This window comes from Schistocerca gregaria, chromosome 2 (genome assembly GCF_023897955.1).
Source record: "Schistocerca gregaria isolate iqSchGreg1 chromosome 2, iqSchGreg1.2, whole genome shotgun sequence".
NCBI lineage: Eukaryota > Metazoa > Arthropoda > Insecta > Orthoptera > Acrididae > Schistocerca > Schistocerca gregaria.
In genome coordinates, this window is record NC_064921.1 from 276,284,060 (window position 1) to 276,290,059 (window position 6,000).

A 6,000-nucleotide genomic window follows, 5' to 3' on the forward strand; every position below is an offset into this window, starting at 1 on the left:
ATACTAGTAGTAGCAGCAGCAGCAGTAGTAGTAGTAGTAGTAGTAGTAGTAATAGCAACAGTAGTAGAAGTGGTTTTATTTGTCTGTAGAAGTTTACAGACTTAGAGGTCTAGAATGACAAGGGTGGGATAGATAGTCAATCATGACCTTATAGTAGGAATCACCCCGGTATTTGCCTGAAATTATTTAGGTAACCATGGAAAACCTAAATCATGGTGGTTGGATGAAAGTTAGGGCCTCTACCCTACTAAATAAAAGGCTGCTCTGTTTAAAACAGTGCTGCTGCATTCAGTTTACCTCTAGTGTACAATCCTGTTTTACAAATATGTTATTTAATAATTGTAAGAGACTAATGATACACTGTTCATTCATTTCTCACTCCCAATCACTGCACACCCTGTAGATACCAGTCACAGCTTGTGGCTGTGAAGTCAGGTGAATTGAAGAAAAGAAAAATATACATATATCAGCACAAGTCAAATGTGAAGCGCATAGCGTCATTCATTTTTGAATGCACAAAATGTTTGGCCTATCAGAATTTAGAGACAAATAAAGAACATTAATGATTATAGGGTGCAATGAATGAGTCTTACCTATTTGTTGACCACCAGATTAATCCATTAATCCTTTATGGCTGCAAATTTGTTGATGGTATCTTCATAGAATGGATGTTTTTCTTTATTAACTGTGCTAGAAGTTCTTTACAATCTGAAATATTCACTAAAGAAGACATTCTCTCATCTGAAATTCCATTCCTCAAGTAAGGTTTTATATGCTTCAGACAAAGAAAGCAACATTCCACATGTGCTGCAGTAGAGGAGGTGGACAGAATAAAGGAGAACAGCTAATAAGTATCCATAAAAATGTCCTTATCCTGATTAAGCATTTCTAACATCTTTCCAATGGTAACCTCTATGTATCATTGGCATATAAAATAGAGAGACCACTTTTGAAGTGTTGTGCCACAGGCCTAAACAAATGTTTCAAGTTTTCAAGTGCACTACAAGGAAAATATCTGTCATACTGTTCAAATTTTATGACATTGTGAACCCAAAAAAACTTAATTTTTTCACAATTGCAAAATATCTCATGTGTATCCAAAATTTTATAATATAAGGCTTGTTGCATTTGGACACATTCATCTTGAGAGAGGGAATTTTGGTCTTGTGAGTGCTGCATATCCATCATTTAGCTGGCCTTTTGAAAGATAAATGAAAAATACTGTTCATTTTTCTTGTTTGTTAGCGTATCACTCTCATATTTAAAATCTATGACATCAAATACACTAGAGATGGAAGTGTGCTTGATGCACACAGGAACCACTGCTTTACAGTTTGCAACTGGATGTAGCATGGAATAAAATATAAATCTACTTCACCTGTATACCCTCTTCATACAGATTCAAGCAGATGACAACACAGATGCTACAGCAACCATACAGTTTTTCTCTGCCTGTAGCTCCACCCATGAGATTGAGCTGCTGTAAAGGGGAAGCCTATTTCACTTCCCCTTGTCAGAACTGCATACTTGCTGCTTAAATAGAGTTCAGTATGGTACAAAACGAGGAAATATGTTTGGTGTGAAAACCAGCATACTTGGTAAGATAAATATACTTTTTAAAAGTTTGGCAAGATAAAAATATTGGTGAAGTGTCACTTCTGTTACTGCATCTCACTATCTGCCGCTGGTACTCAAATAGTTTCATAATACTACATTCATTGTCAGCTGATGTCAGGATCATTTTGTGCAGCAATGCTTCCTATTTGCTAGACTGAGAAACTGAGTCAACCTCCTTCCATAATGAGTGGGAGTTTGGACTTAGAAAGAGGATAAGGTGTTAATATTACACACTACTTAGTTTTGAAAGTACTTTTTTGCTAGAAAAGGAAAAAAAATTGTGCAAAAGTGATATGTAGGATACCAGATATTTTATTACCATTCTTATTATTTGTGTTATGCTTTTTTTACCAAGGCCCCACACCGCATTACCTAAGTAATCCTTCAATATACAGAATATTTGACTTAACAGTTGCTTTTTAAATGCATTTTTAAATAAGTTTGTTTTAGCAGCTTCTTTATCTCCTCTGATAAATTATTGTACAGTTTCATTCCTTGGTAGAAAATGCTGTTTTGAGATTTAAGTCTATTCTTCATTGGTAAATGTAAGCAGAGTGTAAATCTTATTCCACAGTCATTGTCAGAGCTGCCTGTGTAATAATTACCAGTGTTATTTTTTGTGTGTTTCACACAGAACTGTTAAAACCCTAGTGTTTAGAACAGATCTTTACATTGAGCTCAAGTACTATTTTTTGTTATTATTTTTATGGCCCCTTTCTGTAGTTTGAAAACTGTGTTCATATTTTGTGCATTTGAACCCCAGGAAAGAATTGTGCACACATATGAACAGTTACACATTGGTAGCAGAACTATAAGGGTAAAATGTGCTGATGAGATTATGTCTGCAAATATTAGGGTCATCCAGAAAGTAAAAAATGATGGTGCATCATGCTTGACCCAGATGCCACATCATTGCAGTCACAAGCTTGCCAGTTAGTTCCTTCTTCCATCTCAATGTGAACTGAGACTTGTTACCCAGTGGTTTCGTCTCTTTATTCTATAACGTATCAAAATGATGCTACCCATTGAAAATCCCACCAAATGCAATGTGTATCTCCATGGTAAACAGTCTCTGTAAAAAAAAAAAGTTCTAAAGAAATAAAGATTACAGCATAATAGGTGCAAATAAAAAGTAGGACTATAAATAGAAAGATGCTGAATGAAACACATTTGGCTGTCAAGAAAGCAATGTGTGATGATGCCTTCAATAAGTACTGTAGCAAAATATTGTCAAGCAATCTTTAACAGAACCCAAATAAATTCTGGTCATATGTGAAGGTTTTCTCACATGACGTACTGTAAGCTGTTGATCAAGGCAGTCAGGTAGAAGACGTATTTCTTGATTTCTGAAAAGCATTTGACTCAATGCCACACCTATTCTTACTGTAAAAATTGGGATTGGTATGGCGTATCAACTGAACTTTGTGACTGGAGTGAGGACTTTTTGGTAATGAGGATGCAGCATGTTATCTTGAATGGAGAGTCATCATCAGATGAAGAAGTAACTTCGGGTATCCTGAAGGAAGTATGTTGGGACCCTTGCTGTTTGTGTTGTATATTAATAACATGGAAAACAATACTAATAATAAAATCATGCTTTTTGTAGATGCTGCAGTTATCTATAATTAAGTACTATCTGAAAGAAGATGCATAAAAAATTAAGTCAGCTCTTGATAAGACTTCAAAGTGGTGCAGAGACTGGCAACTTACTTTAAATGTTCAGAAATGTAAAATTTAGCAATTTTCAAAAAAAAAATGGAAAATCCTATGACTATGATATGAATGAGCCACTATTGGGATTAGCCAACTCATACAACTACATGGGTGTAAAACTTCATAGGGATATGATATGGAATGATCACATAAGTTCAGTTGTGGGTAAATCAGGTGGTAGACCTCAGTTTATTGATAGAATACTGGAGAGATACAATCAGTCTACAAAGGAGATTGCTTACACACCACTCTTCTGATTGGTTCTAAAATATTGTTCAGGTGTGTGGGATCTGTACTGGATAGGACTAATAGTGAATATTGAACGCATACAGAGAAAAGCAGTACAAATGGTCACAGGTTTGTTTGATCTGTGGGTGAGTGTCATAGAGATACTGAAGGAATTGAACTGGAAAATTCTCGAAGGTAGGTGTAAACTACACTGAGAAAGTCTATTAACAAAGTTCCAAGAACCAACTTCAACTAATTACTCTAGGAATATACTACATCTCCCTACGTATTGCTCATTTTGAGATCATATATCTAAAAACAAAGATGATGTGACTTACCAAACGAAAGTGCTCGCAGGTTGACAGTCACACAAACAAACACAAACATACACATAAAATTCGAGCTTTCGCAACTGGCGGTTGCTTCATCATGAAAGAGGGAAGGAGAGGGAAAGATGAAAGGAAGTGGGTTTTAAGGGAGGGGGTAAGGAGTCATTCCAATCCCGGGAGCGGTAAGACTTACCTTAGGGGGCAAAAAGGATAGGTATACACTCACACACACACATATCCATCTGCACATACACAGACACAAGCAGACCAAATTTCTGCTTCAGTATCTTAAGTGGGAAATTTTTGGACATCCTGCTTACAGCTCTGACTTGGAACCAAGTAGTTTTCACTTAATTCTGAAACAAAAGGAATTTTAGGGTGAAAAACAGTTCTCAAATGATGAATACCTCAAAAAAGCAGTGAATTTCTGGCTCATAGCTTTGACAGTAGATGAGTACAACATGGTAATTGAAAAATTGGTCCCATGTTACAAGATGTGCCTTGACAACTGTGGTGACTACATTGAAAATTAGAGTAAGATAGTGTAACTTTATGAAAAAAGTTTTCTGTTGATATATTTAATTTTTATGTAGTTATGATAAGATCTTCTTTACTTTCTGAATGACTCTCATATCTTTGTGTGTTCACACCACTTCAATTGAGACTCAAAATTCATTTCTAGAAATTTTGCAGTTACTCTGTCTATAGAGTTGCCATCTGCATTTAATTTAATAGTGTCATTTTCTCTCTTCAAATTGAAATTCATGGCATTTTTTATGTTTTTATGTTTTTTATGTTCAGAGTACTTTTATTGCTTATTCTTTGTGAATATCTCTCTAAGGAATGACCTATTGAACTAGTTATGCACAAACAGAGAAATTACGCTAACTAATTTCAAACTGAAAGGCCTGTGTGCAAAAATAGTGTATGTTGTTAGAGATTAGCAATTATGACAGAAACTGTTTCCCGTTATATGAAATGCATCTGAACAAATGTGGCAAAAGGGTGCAAGCATCTTACACAAACATGTCCCTCAAGGAGATATCACTTATTAATAAAAGTAGAAGTAAATCTATTATTGTGATGGGCACTCCTCTAGAGGGTGTAGTGGGCATTCTTCTACAGCAAAACATAAAAAGTTGACCAATTTTTGTATGATTTTGTACAAAAAATAGCTAAATAATGTGGGAATTCAATGTAAAAATGCAGACTCACTAAATACCAGACAAGTCAATCTATGTCAAGATTTTTGCTTGGTTTAATTCATAAAAATAAATATGTAATGCATCTAAAGGTGGACTATCACCATTCAACCTAAAATATTCATCTACAGGTTTCAATTTAGTAGTAAGTTTATGTAGAAAAAATGAGTATGGAATATCATAACACTGTGGTAGAGTAATCAGTAAATTTTGATGTCATACAAAATTTTAATTGCTTGAAGAAGGAACTGTTATGTGGAAGGTGCCACATATAACTTCTGCTATATGGTATATTATAATTATTAGCATATATCAAATCTCTGACTATTCAGTAACATATACATTGCTAGACAAATCTGAAACTTTGATGATTAGGTTTCAGGGAGAAAAGTTGTATAAAAAGGTTGTTATTTCTGCTGAATTCACTATAGGTGCTATAGCAGATAACAGATTTGCCATTTTGTGAAGGACTTGGTACCAAATAGCAGCCTAGTACTAAATATTAGTGAATACACTAGACAAACAGAATCTGCTGCTTACAATTACAGTGAATGTAAAATAAAAACTCACAATAATGAGCATTTAGATGTGTAGTAAAAGGTCCATCAGTATGATTACCAAATGTGTGTATCACAGTGTGTATCACAGTGTGTATCACTGTGTTCAGATTTATTTGATTATCACAAGATAGTAAATTTACCCCACTTAAGGAGCTAGCATTTCATCTTATCTTACTTTCCATGTTTAAAAATCTCAGAATTGTTCTCATTAAACATGTATTCAAGAAAGGAACTTTTAAGGAATCAGTTGAGTTCTGGTAATCTATTCGCTTTAACTATTTTTCACTTTCCTATTTTCAGTTAATTTACTTTCCCAGTTTTGTACTTTTATATTTGCTAAATTCTCATCTA